General features: G+C 39.3%; 1 long non-coding RNA gene across 1 annotated transcript; it reads left to right on the top strand.

Annotated features, from left to right (window-relative positions):
* Positions 1–1,186: 1,186 nt before the first annotated feature.
* On the top strand, positions 1,187–8,185 carry LOC120557691. Its single transcript, XR_005638998.1, has 3 exons — positions 1,187–1,366; positions 7,272–7,356; positions 8,166–8,185. It is a non-coding gene; the product is annotated as an uncharacterized LOC120557691 (long non-coding RNA).
* The last annotated feature ends 4,069 nt before the right edge of the window (positions 8,186–12,254 follow it).

Below are 12,254 nucleotides of genomic sequence, written 5' to 3' on the forward strand. Positions count from 1 at the left end.
GGACCCCTAACTAAACTAAAGCTCCACATCACTCCACTGCTCATAATGTTTTTATTTTTTTATCAAGGCTAATTAATACCAAAAATAATTTTTTTATTAAAAATGTAAAGATTAAAAGCCACAGACATGTTTCCATATCTGTTTCTTCCCTCTGATCACTGCCTGTGTTCTGTACAAGTCTTTTTCTAGAAGTCAGAGGTTTGTTTCAGCCTCTTTTCTCAGTAATGTGGCGCCATCTGCTGTCCTGAGACCAACATTTCTCTTTATTGGGTAAAATCTTTGAAACTGGAAATTGCTCTCTCTCTCTCTCTCTCTCTCTCTCTCTCTCTCTCTCTCTCTCTCTAACTCTCTGTGTCTCTCTCGCTCTCTGTCTCTGTGTCTCTTTCTCTGTGCGTCTCTGTCTCTCTCTCTGTCTTTCTCTCTGTCTCTCTCTCTTTCTCGCTCTCTCTGTCTCTGTCTCTCTTTCTCTGTGCGTCTGTCTGTCTGTCTCTCTCTCTTTCTCGTCTCTCTCTCTCTCTCTCTCTCTCTCTCTCTCTCTCTCTCTCTATTTCTGTCAATTTTTCAATTTTCAATTTCATGTTGCTTTATTAGCGTGCCAAAAAATACATCTGTGTTGCCAAAGCATAAGAACAAACATACATATAAACAACAACAAGGAGTAAATACATCTGATATAATATAATATATGTCTCTCTCTCTCTCTCTCTCTCTCTCTCTCTCTCTCTCTCCAAACTAGCTATTTCATTAGGAACTAAATTAAGATGCAGTGGCTGAGGTTATGGGATGGAGATCTGAACTACTTACAAGTTCAAAGTATCATATTTAAAATGGAACTAAGAACAAAAATTCAAACAGAACAATCAATCCATAACAAAGGCATCATTTTAAGTGCAGTTCAGTGGTTTCACCTGGACACGTGACTAGCTGTCCTGGATAGGCTATATAATATATTATAAATAACGCGGGATGAAAGAACAAACATGGACCTTAAATTTTAACAGACCAATTTCCAAAAACAGGCTCTGGAAATTCCGTTTTGAATCATCTCCTTGCAGTAGAAAGGACAGATGATGATATTAGACTAGTGTAACTCCAGTAACACGACACAAGATGGCGACAGAGCTCCACCTCTCCCCGCTGCTGCTGCTGCTGGGAGGAAACCATAGACAGTATATAAACGAGCGAGCTGTGGAGTGGTTTGTGGACAAAACCGAAAGTAAAAAACTGTAAAGTTAAATGGTCACCATTATTTGAGAACATAACAGCTCCGTCTTTGTTCCAAAGATTAATGAACATTATAGAGCATCTAGCCTAGGCCTACTGGACCTGCTGTGTTTGACCGGAAAAACACTTTGTGATGAAAACGGTAAGAATTACTAACTTTGTAGATATAAAGACAGACAGACGGACTGACTGACAGGGGTGTTGTCTCCTAAGATAAAGATCATCAGAACGCTCTATATGGACTAATATAGGCCTACTCCATATTAGCGTCAATAACACATAGGCTTAACCCTTCACAGCACAGGTTATGCTGTGTGCTTTTTAAACTTCGTCACAATTTGGCATTCACTTAGTTTTTGGGCGGGAGGAAACCGGAAACCCCCGAGTTTAGAATCTGTAAAAGAAAAGGTAGGCCTACTAAAAGCAAGAGTTCAACTATGCTACTCAATGCAGCCAAATCTTTACATTTGAGGAGCTGGAAACATCAGCTTACTTTTTTAAGTGAAAAATGACATAATTTGGCATGCCGTAAGTTTTTGGGTGAGGCAGGAAACCGAATAAAAACAGAGCCCAGAATCTGCTGCAGGGTGACACATTAAACCATTTTAAGTGCTAAACATGCCTAACTTTGTTATTATTTAGCAGTGGTGGAAGAAGTATTCAGATCCTTTACACACTGTAAAGTAGCTTACTCTGTTACAAGTTAAAGTCCTGCATTGGAAAGGAAAATGTCCTTAAAGTATTAAAAGTAAAAGTACTCAATGCGGAACAATCCTCCCATAGTAGAAAGTGTAAAGGATCCAAACAGTTGTGTGTTTAATGGTCTAATCATTTCAGCTGGACTTGGAGGCCGTTATATTGTTGGCTAGTTTCATTTATAATAAAACATCAGATTTATAAGTGTAATATGTGTTTTGTGTGCAGAAATCTTATTGTATAAAGTAACTAGTAACAAAAGCTGTCAGATGAATGTATTGGAGTAAAAAGTACAATATTTCTCTCTGAAATGTAGCAGAGTAGAAGTAGAAAGTGGCATGAAAAGAGAAGTACCTCAATTTTGTTCTTAAGTAAATGTACTTAGTTACATTCCACCACAGTTATTAGGTTCATTTCTACAGGAGAGTTGTGTATGTGAGGAGAGAAGATTTATGTCTTTTTTCACGTGATACCACTTCCTCAAAAACTCTTTATCACAACTCTAAATGAAGAAATGTTTTACATCCGGAGGATGTCACAGACATAAAGTCAGTATCAGTTGATCCATACAACATACCAGGGTTCAGATCCTTTAATAAAAGTACTAATACCACACTGTCAAAATACTCTGTTAGAAGTAGAAGTCCTGCTTTGAAAAATATTCAAGTAAAAGTAAAAGAAAAAAGTAAAAGTTTAAGTACTGAATGCAGACAAATCTTCACATTAGAGAAGCTGGAAATAGAGATGGCCCAATACCATTTTTTGCTTCCCGATACCGATTCCGATACCTAGGGTTGGGTACCTTTTGCATCTGAACCAATACCGGTATCCCTACCGGTACCTGAATTCGGTTCCAGTACCCAACGGTACTTTTTTCGGTACTTTCCCTCTGTTACAAAGAAAATATTTCACTTGTAAAAATAATTCCAAACCTATTCATCCTCTTTACTTAGAACATTCTGTTATGTATTCAGAATATAAGCACTTTGAATTGCCTTGTTGCTGAAAGGTGCTGTAGAAATAAAGTTGCCTTACCTTCAAACCTCAGCCTGTCAGTCAGTCCCCAGGGCATAGAAACCACTGTTGTGCCTGCTTGTGTCAGAGGAAGTGTAACGTCAACAGCCTCGCCATTAATATCATATCGCAGCAAACCCTGTCTGCGTGAAGTTTTGAAAAACTGTGACCACACTTGAAACCACTTTATCGGCATCGCCGTGACTCACTGTGACTTCAACTAAACTACAGAGCCGACAACGTAGTTTACTCCGTCTGCACCTCTGCGTGTGTGTGTGTGTGTGTGTGTGTGTGTGTGTGTCGGACCTCTGGTCTCTGTATGCAGAGAGGACAGATAAGCTTGCGCTTATGCACTCTCAGGTACCGAAATTTGGCACCGTTTGATTTTACGTGAACCAATACTCGATAGTACCGACATGATTGGGTCGGTACCCAACCCTACCGATACCTGAACTTGAATACCGAGTACCGATCCGATACCAGTGTGTCATATATTTTATTATGTTTTAACAGCTGTATACTACTATCCCTGTATGGATGTGATATGATTTCTATCTTTATTGTCGGTCTGGCTCAGGTTAAACTCTTTGTGAAACATGAACAAACACTTACTAACTTTATTACGTGGTATCGGATCGGTGCATAAACTGCAGTACTTCCCGATACCGATACCAGCGTTTTAGGCAGTATCTGAGCCGATACCGGAACATCTCTAGCTGGAAACATGACATTTTTTACATTGAAACGATCAAATAGTTCTGTCTGTTCTGACCTATATATTAATTTAATTTTAAAGGGGACATATTATAAAAAACTCTCTTTTCAGTGCTAGTGCTCAAACATTTACCATAGGCATCTGGAGTGTCTACCAACCAAAAAAGTGTGAAATATAAACAACCCATTCAGTTTTTTGTGGGCTGCCTCGATCAGAAAATGTATACATGTTCTAATAGAAACCCCAAATACAAGTATGAACCTGAAAATGAGTATCTCCCTTAAAAGAAAATGTTGAATACATGCTAGCAGGGTTGCGGTCAGTGGTTTGATCCCCGGCTCTTCTTGTCCACTCGTCCAAGTGTCCTTGAGCAAGACACTGAACCCCAAATTGCTCCCGATGGTCAGACAGCTCCTTGCATGGTAGCTCACTGTCATCGGGTGAGAGTGTGTATGAATGGATGAATGAGGGACTTATTAACTGTATTAACCAAATATTATCATTCTGCTTGTAGTTCCTTAAAGTCCTAACTGAGCTACACATGATGGGCATTCAAACAAACCTAAGACTCCACAGAACTGAAGCCTGCTGTCACGCTGTAAAATATATCATATTTTTTATTTCTTAGCCAATGTGAAATATAATGTGACTTTGTGTTTTATTTTGAAGTTTGTGTCAAATTATTTGTGACGAGCATCTTCTGCTTCTTTTTAATTCTGAAGGTGCTAAGCCAGAGTTTGTCAGGTACAGTTACACACTGAACTATATACATGTAGGTTTTTATGTTTTATCTGATGCACTCGCAGGGTATCATGTCATTTTAATCAGCGCTTCATCTTCTATCCAAATGTTTGAATAAAACATGAAATATGTCAAACTGTATGTTTTGACTGTTGTGGATGTTTCTGTGTTCAAACTTTGATAAAAGAAACAAACTGCAAACATACTTCTGATACTACAACATGTTTCTTGGCTGCTCGACAGTTGGTTATGAACCTTCAACATTGGCCGTCATAATAACGTTGTTTAAAGGACAAATCCGGCCCAAAAATTACCCTAGGGGTTAATAACATATGTGTACCGAGTCGAACATTCTCCATGTTTTCCTGCTAATCGAATGCGTCTCTAGCTTTAAACAACCTACCGCAAAACCGGTGGTTACCTGCTAACGCTAGCTTTCGGGGCACTTGGTAAATCACAATTTTATACCACTAACAAGGCTCAAAATAGCACCACACTTAACGGTAGCATAATGAGGGTCCCTACATGTAAAAAGATAAATTATAAAGGCAATAGCGTTTGTGTGTCTTTATAATTTATCTTTTTAATAAACTGTCTGTACACTTACAAAGTTCTCAATGCTTCGGTTTATAGGGACCCTCATTAGCTGGAAGTTAACGTACGTGGATCTGGAAAAATCCGTGGAGGAATTACATAATAATACAGATTGACTGTAACACTTTCAAATTCCACTTTCTTTACCATCATCTCAACTTTATTCCTACAAACCTTTTGCCATTAAAATGTGTGTATTCCCAACATTCACTTCTAACCTCAGTGGTGTTTATTTACTGTCAGTCAGTCAGACTGACAGGATATGAAAATAAATACTAAGGATTCTTTAAAAGCAATAACTACCTTATGTCAGATTCAGCTGCAGGAGTTTGTCATCAATACAAACCGTTAGAGAAGATCTCAGTTAGAAGTACACATAATACTCTTAGGATTACAAAGGATGGGTGAGCCTAAAGTTTGGGGAAATCAGCAAGCAGATAAATTGAAAAAGAAGACTGTGTTACGGCTGCTGCTGGTACCTTCCCATGTGTTTAACCCTTTCACTAGTCTGGATCAAAGGAAGTACATTTCCAGGATAATCGCCTGACATTCGGTCCCTCACCTTCCTCTCTCTGCGTGTTGCCTTTATTAAAAGTCCCTTCGCTTCGGGAAGCACGCTGAAAAGTTTTGAGGAAAATTTGGATGGTGCAACAAGACAGGCCTGCTTGGTTCTTTCAGGGAATGATTGTAAAGATTTACAAAAAATATGTTTACGGCATTTACTCTCTAACTGGGACGTTTTGGGACCGATGGGTGGGATTGCTGTGGACAAATACTGTGTTCCAGTCAACACGTAACTCGTGTTTTCACAACCTTCTACCCGTGAAAGTGCCCTGGAACAGCAGTCAAACCAGTAACTTACTACCTTTGAACTCGTACCAGATGGTTGTACTCCCACTTACAGTTTTGACATCACACACAGAAACAATAATGGCGCCCCCTGTTGATACTATACAGACGCCGGTGATCAACGGTGAGAAATAGACATAAATAGGCAACGTAAAGTAATTACGCACATTGTAACCAAAACAATACATATATGATTATGTACTACTACAGGTTATGTTTATTAAATGAAGCCCAAAATGTCACAGATTAGAAATCGCTAGTATCAGCTAGCGCTAGCTAACGTCAACGTTAGGTAGCCACTAGCTAACTTTGTCATGACTTTGCCTGGAACGCTACCAAGTCGCGAGTCGTGACTTGAAATCGTAACTTTCAGGCTAAAAATTGTCTGGAACGCAGCAAAAGTATACATGGAGATACACTGGTAAGAGCTAATGTGGTTAAACCCTTCTCCGGCTAATTTAAATAGCTCACGTTACCGAACACGTTACTGTACACGTTACTGTACACGTTACAGTACACCTTACAGTACACGTTACTGTACACGTTACTGTACACGTTACAGTACACGTTACTGTACACGTTACTGTACACGTCCGGAGCTTAGCACCCGGGGACGATAATGATTGGTTTAAAGAAATGCAAACAACCCACAGCAAGTTTTTTCCCTCTCCTATCCCATTATGCATCTGTGGTGTAGCCAGACTTTACGTAGTTAAATTATCAGAAAGTATTGATCACACTTTAGAGATAGATAGATAAATACTTTATTGATCCCCAAAGGTCCCAGTAGCTTACAGACATCACACAAAACATTCACATACATCACAAACAGGATGATAAAAAAGAAAATCCACATGAATAGCATCAATAAAAGAAACAATACTAAAAAATGTATGGTAAGGTGCTCTATTAGAGTGTGTGTCATGGTGGTAGCGCAAATAGGTCCAATAGTGCAAGGATAAAGTCTAGAGAGCAGCATTAAATATGGACAGTATAAGAGAATCAAGTAGACAGTAGGATATCAAATCAACAGTCAATGTTAGAGGTTTGAAGTAATAGGGTTACAGCCATTGTTCAACCTGGTTGTTGAGCCTGTACGGCTGCATTTTGTTCACAGTAACTTCTTTTCGGTGCATCATTTAGTTAATTAACTTTTATTCTGGAGAATTTGCACCGGAAAATGTTTTACTTCTGCTGATAAAGTGGTCAGGAGAAGAACAGACGTCTGTGCATTAGCAGTGAATATATAGCTTAATGTGATGCTGAGTCCTAGTTATGTGAGGATGACGCTTTTATTCTGAAGGATTTGGGCAGGAAGTGGTGCTGTTGTTGCAGTTTGCGTAATCCTCGAAACCGAAAGTGTTTCTGATCAGCCAACCAACCCGTTAGGAGTGCCAGTTCCGTGATAAGAGACGTTAAAGTGATGCTTTGTCTTTAGGAGACATCGCCAGCGATGGAGCTTCTTCCTCTTCTGTGTCTCTGCCTCCTGACTCGCTCTGGAGTCACGTCTGCTCAACTAAACGGTAAGAAAACTGATTATTACACTGTTATGTATTTTTTTATTTTATCTAATGTCTGCACCTGTAAACATGCAGAGGTCTGGAAACAGAATTGTAATCATGCTGCTCAGCTGCTGTTACATCAAAATGTTTCCTAATATTTAGCACAGATACAAAATTGTGATAGTTTAGTAACTTTAGATGCGTCATTTCTTGTGTGTGTGTGTGTGTGTGTGTGTGTGTGTGTGTGTGTGTGTGTGTTGTGTGTGTGTGTGTGTGTGTGTGTGTGTGTGTGTGTGTGAGCGCGCGCCAGTCTCCATTTTGTGGTGAGAAGGTGGGGCGTTGTGCATTTCCAAGAAACTGTGCATCGATCCGCTCCCAACTGCCTGAAGCTTCTTTTTTTGATAAGTTAAAGTAGAAACTACAATATGACTTTAGAATCTTTTTTTTTTAGTTTAGCTTTTTTTAAGTTTAGTTTGTTTCGATCACATAAATACACAACACACATACGTAACATAAATGGGGGAATGTGCATGTTTTCAACGATAAAGATTAGAACAAATGTAAAACAAAGATGTACATCGGCAAAAGGAGTGAACACGTGGGAGCCTTTAGCCTACTTCAGTAGAAGTGCTAATGTAACACTGTAAAAATACTCCGTTACAAATTTCCTGCATTGAAAATGTTACTTAAGTAAAAGTCTGTAATTATCATCATGAGAATTCTGACGCTTTACTCCCCTCTTCTCTCTTTTTTGCGTTTCCCTTTTTTTTTTTTTTTTTTTTTTTTTTTTTTTTTTTCTCTCTCTCTCTCTCTCCTTTTTTGTGAAGTAGAATAACCTGTGTAGTGTTTCTACTTGCTGTGTCTGATGAGGAGACAGTAGCTATGTTTCCATCGACCCGTTTTTATCCGAATTAAGTGATATCGAATGAAAAATGCCTTATGGAAACAGTAAAATCCGACTGAATTTCATGAATATCGACTCAAATGAAATACGTTCGGTCTCATCGGATTTTCTCTTGATCGATATACGGCTTATGCGATAAACGCAAATGGAAACGTTATTTGCCGAATAAATAATGAATTGCGATTAAGTTTTAGGTCATTTTATGGTTGCAACCCGCAATAAAACGAAGAAGAAGAAGTTTCAGTTCATTTCCGCCCAGTATTTCCGCTCTATTTGCAAAACAAAAACAGATGTAAGTGGACAAACGAGGAGACGAGATACTTTTTTAATTTAATTTACCAGAAAAATATAACAGCTATTTTAGATAGCAAAAATCTAAGAAACGCCATCATTTATCAGGAGCTCGCGAAGGAAATGACCAACAGTTACGACAGGGACATTAAACGCTTAACTTGAAAAAGCTTAACGTGAAAAAGCTTAACGTGGTTTAATGTATCTAAACAACGATGATCATCACCAGATTTATCATGGTTATATCTTGTCATGAACACTTAAGCCTGTCAAAAAAACTAAATCGAAATCCAACGATTATAGAAGTTATCTCACGTTAATATTTTCTTCATCAGTGGCCGTATTAATATTATTAATATGGCGAGGAAAAAGCTTAACGTGGTTTAATGTACCTAAACAATGATCAATCATCACCAAATTTCTCTCTCATATTACCCATCATAACCACGGAAAACTGTCAAATAATCTAACCCAAAATCCAATTATTATGGACGTTATCTGACATAAAGCGTTTCTGCTTCAGGGCAGCGGAGCGGCTGGGGGTTGACTCTCCACGGTTCTCATTGGCTTTATAAGTCCTAATGTGAAAAAGCTTAACATGGTTTAATGTACCTAAATAACGATCAATCATCACCAAAAAATCCTCTTCTATATTGCTCATCATAACCACTTAAAACGGTCAAATCTAACCCAATGTCCAAATACTATGGACGTTATCTGACACATTAACGTGAGATAACTTATAATCGTTGGATTTTCGATTTAGTTTTTTTGACAGGCTTAAGTGTTCATGACAAGATATGACCATGATACATCTGGTGATGATTGATCGTTGTTTAGATATTAAACCATGTTAAGCTTTTCACGTTAAGCGTTTTAGAATGTCCCTTAAGACAAGCGCGTGGGACGTTCCTGCGAGTAAATGGAAGGCGCTCAAACAGCGATACACGGCTCAAAAAGAGAGTTGTCTCGCAGCGGTGCCGGAGGGAAAATATAAAGCAAGTTCCACCTTTTTGATGAGCTGGATCATATCCTCAGCCAAAGGCCCATCGGAGCTTAGGCTATAGCTTGGCTTCTAATATTAACAACTACTTCTGTCTAGCAAAACTTTGTTCGCAAAAGTTCGCTTGAATCTTGTGCGATTCAGTTCAAAAATGAATGGAAACACCTTAAAATGCAAAACAGCATGTGACGTCATTACGCACAGGTTTTTATTCGCTTTAAAGCTGTTGGATGGAAACACACTTTCACCAGCTTTATTCGCATGAGTTTTTTTACCGAACTTCAGATAATTCGATTGACAAGTGGATGGAAACTTAGCTAGTATGTGGTCAATAATAAGAGCTGTAATGCCAACAGGTTCATAGGATGTTTACTAGATCTGTTTCTTTGCAGAGCAGTGGTGTTAACCTACATTTATTTATTTGTCTGACCATTCAGGGACAGAAGACAACATTGCATACAAGCATGTTTATCAAGTTGATAATATTTTTCACAAGCACCCTAACTTATGTTTTGTTTTGCCTTTAGGTCGTGTTTTACCTTCTCAAGGCTCATGTTGATCATGTATATTTCTGTCTCTTAATACTGAAACATTTTAATCTGTATAATACCAGGACCACGAAGAACTGGGCTGTGTCTCAAACCGCCTACTTGCACACTTCAAGCACTTAGTTTTAAGTATATAGTGTAGATAACGCAAAAAGTCAGAGCACTGAAAGTACCAGGATGACCCCCTAAAAACGGTCAAAAAGTTCAGTGTGGAATAGTGTTGACGAACTGACCGAAGAGCCGGTTAATTAACCCGACTCGTGTCACTGAACCGGGAGACTCGAGTGCCATACGTCAATGAACCGACTCACTCCTGTTTTTTTTCTTTTACTTCATTCGTGCCGTTGTGTGTAGCTGGTATTCTTCTGCTACTGTGTGTGTAGTAATCTAGCTCATTAGCGCCTCCACTGGAGTGGTGGTGGTAGAATCAATCAGGAAATGAGCTACCTAGACCGCGCACCAAGCTACTGAACCATGTAGTGAACGAGACCGAATGTAACCGTGCGACTGGCCGGCCCGCTCGGGTCTAATGTAACCAAGCGGTGTCTTGGTTCTCTTCAAGTTTGAGTTATTAACTAAGCCTTGTTTCTGGTGCATCTTAGATGATTGTGTTCACGGCAATTCACACATTATCGATGGGGAAGTACAGTACATCACATACAAATACACGTCATGTTATTTTGGTAGTTATGTTAAGTTAAATGTTAGAGAAGTGAATGTTGCTACGTGGTAGGTAGGCTGTAACGAGGAGACCGCACACCAGGCTACTAAACGAGACCGTAAGGACCGTAACCGAGGGTACTGCATGAGTCTATATTCAAACGGGTGTCTAGGTTCTCGGCAAGTTTGAGTTATCAACCGATAGCAGAAGCCTTTATTTCTCGTGCATCTTAGATGATTGTGTACATACAAATTAATAGATTACATTATTGATGGATATCACATACAAATGCACGTCATGTTATCTTAGTAGTTATGTTAAGTTAAATGTTTGTTACGTGATAGGTAGGCTGTCACCAGGAGACCATGCACCAGGCTACAGAACGAGACCGTAACCGTGCCTAATGCATGATTCTATTTAATCACGGGTTTCTAGGTTCTCGGCGAGTTTGAGTTACCGCTAGCAGAAGCCTTTATGTCTCGTGCATTTAATAATTGTGTTCATGGAAATTCATAGGCTACATTACCAAGGGGAAAGTATATCACATACAAATACACATAATGTTATCTTGGTAGTTATGTTAAGTGTTAGAAGTGAATGTTGCTACATGGTAGTTACTGTCATGAGGAGACCGCACCAGGCTACCGAATGTAACCGTGGCCAGTGTGTGAGTCTAGTGTCGGTCAGCATGAGTGTGTAAATAGAATGTCGAGACCAAATGTAACCGCAACCGCACCAGTCTTCCGTGGTGTCTTGGTTCCTGGCGGGGGAACGCCATCTCAACTACTCACCCTCCATCATGCTCCTAATGTGTTCAGCTGAACTCAGTTTAAACTGGATGTTATTCAGATGTATTAATCATATAAAATTGGAATTCTTCAAGCAAGTCAAGACACAGTGTATTACTGGAATTGGTTTCTTTATGTTTGTTTTTTTCTGGTAAAGTTTGCAATTTGTAGCATGACAGCTTGGAGAGATTTCCAGCAGTTATATATTTAATCTCTGTCAGCTTGCCAACTATTTTTCACAGCTGACTCCTTCAGGTGGAGGCTTGTCCTGTGGATCCAGCTCATTGTAGTTTGTTGTTTATTGATTATTGTGAAAAAATTGATGATCTACTTAAGACCAATTTGTGATCAGATTTCTGTGATTATTTCCCCCTAAACACGTGAAAGTTAAAATGTGTTGAGCTACTGACCAATCTCCCCAGCTCTCCACTTTCTGGTTGGAGGTTTCGTGTGAATTTAAAAATATATTTATTAGACTAAGAGCCCCACATTTAAATATTTCAACCAGAGAAAGTTAGGCTGTATATGGGGCACCGCTGATCCAAGCCGGCTCTGGTGCTGCAGAGCCCGGGCGCAGCGCCGCTGACCCTCGGTAATACAGCCCCCGGTAAAAGTGAAAATGAAAACGTTTGTTTTTATTATTCCCGTTTTTAAATCATAGTTGCCATATCTATCTTCTCTCCACAGCGTCGTTTACTCCTCCGCCAGGCTGCGTAAGACGCGT

Source organism: Perca fluviatilis, chromosome 4 (genome assembly GCF_010015445.1).
Source record: "Perca fluviatilis chromosome 4, GENO_Pfluv_1.0, whole genome shotgun sequence".
NCBI lineage: Eukaryota > Metazoa > Chordata > Actinopteri > Perciformes > Percidae > Perca > Perca fluviatilis.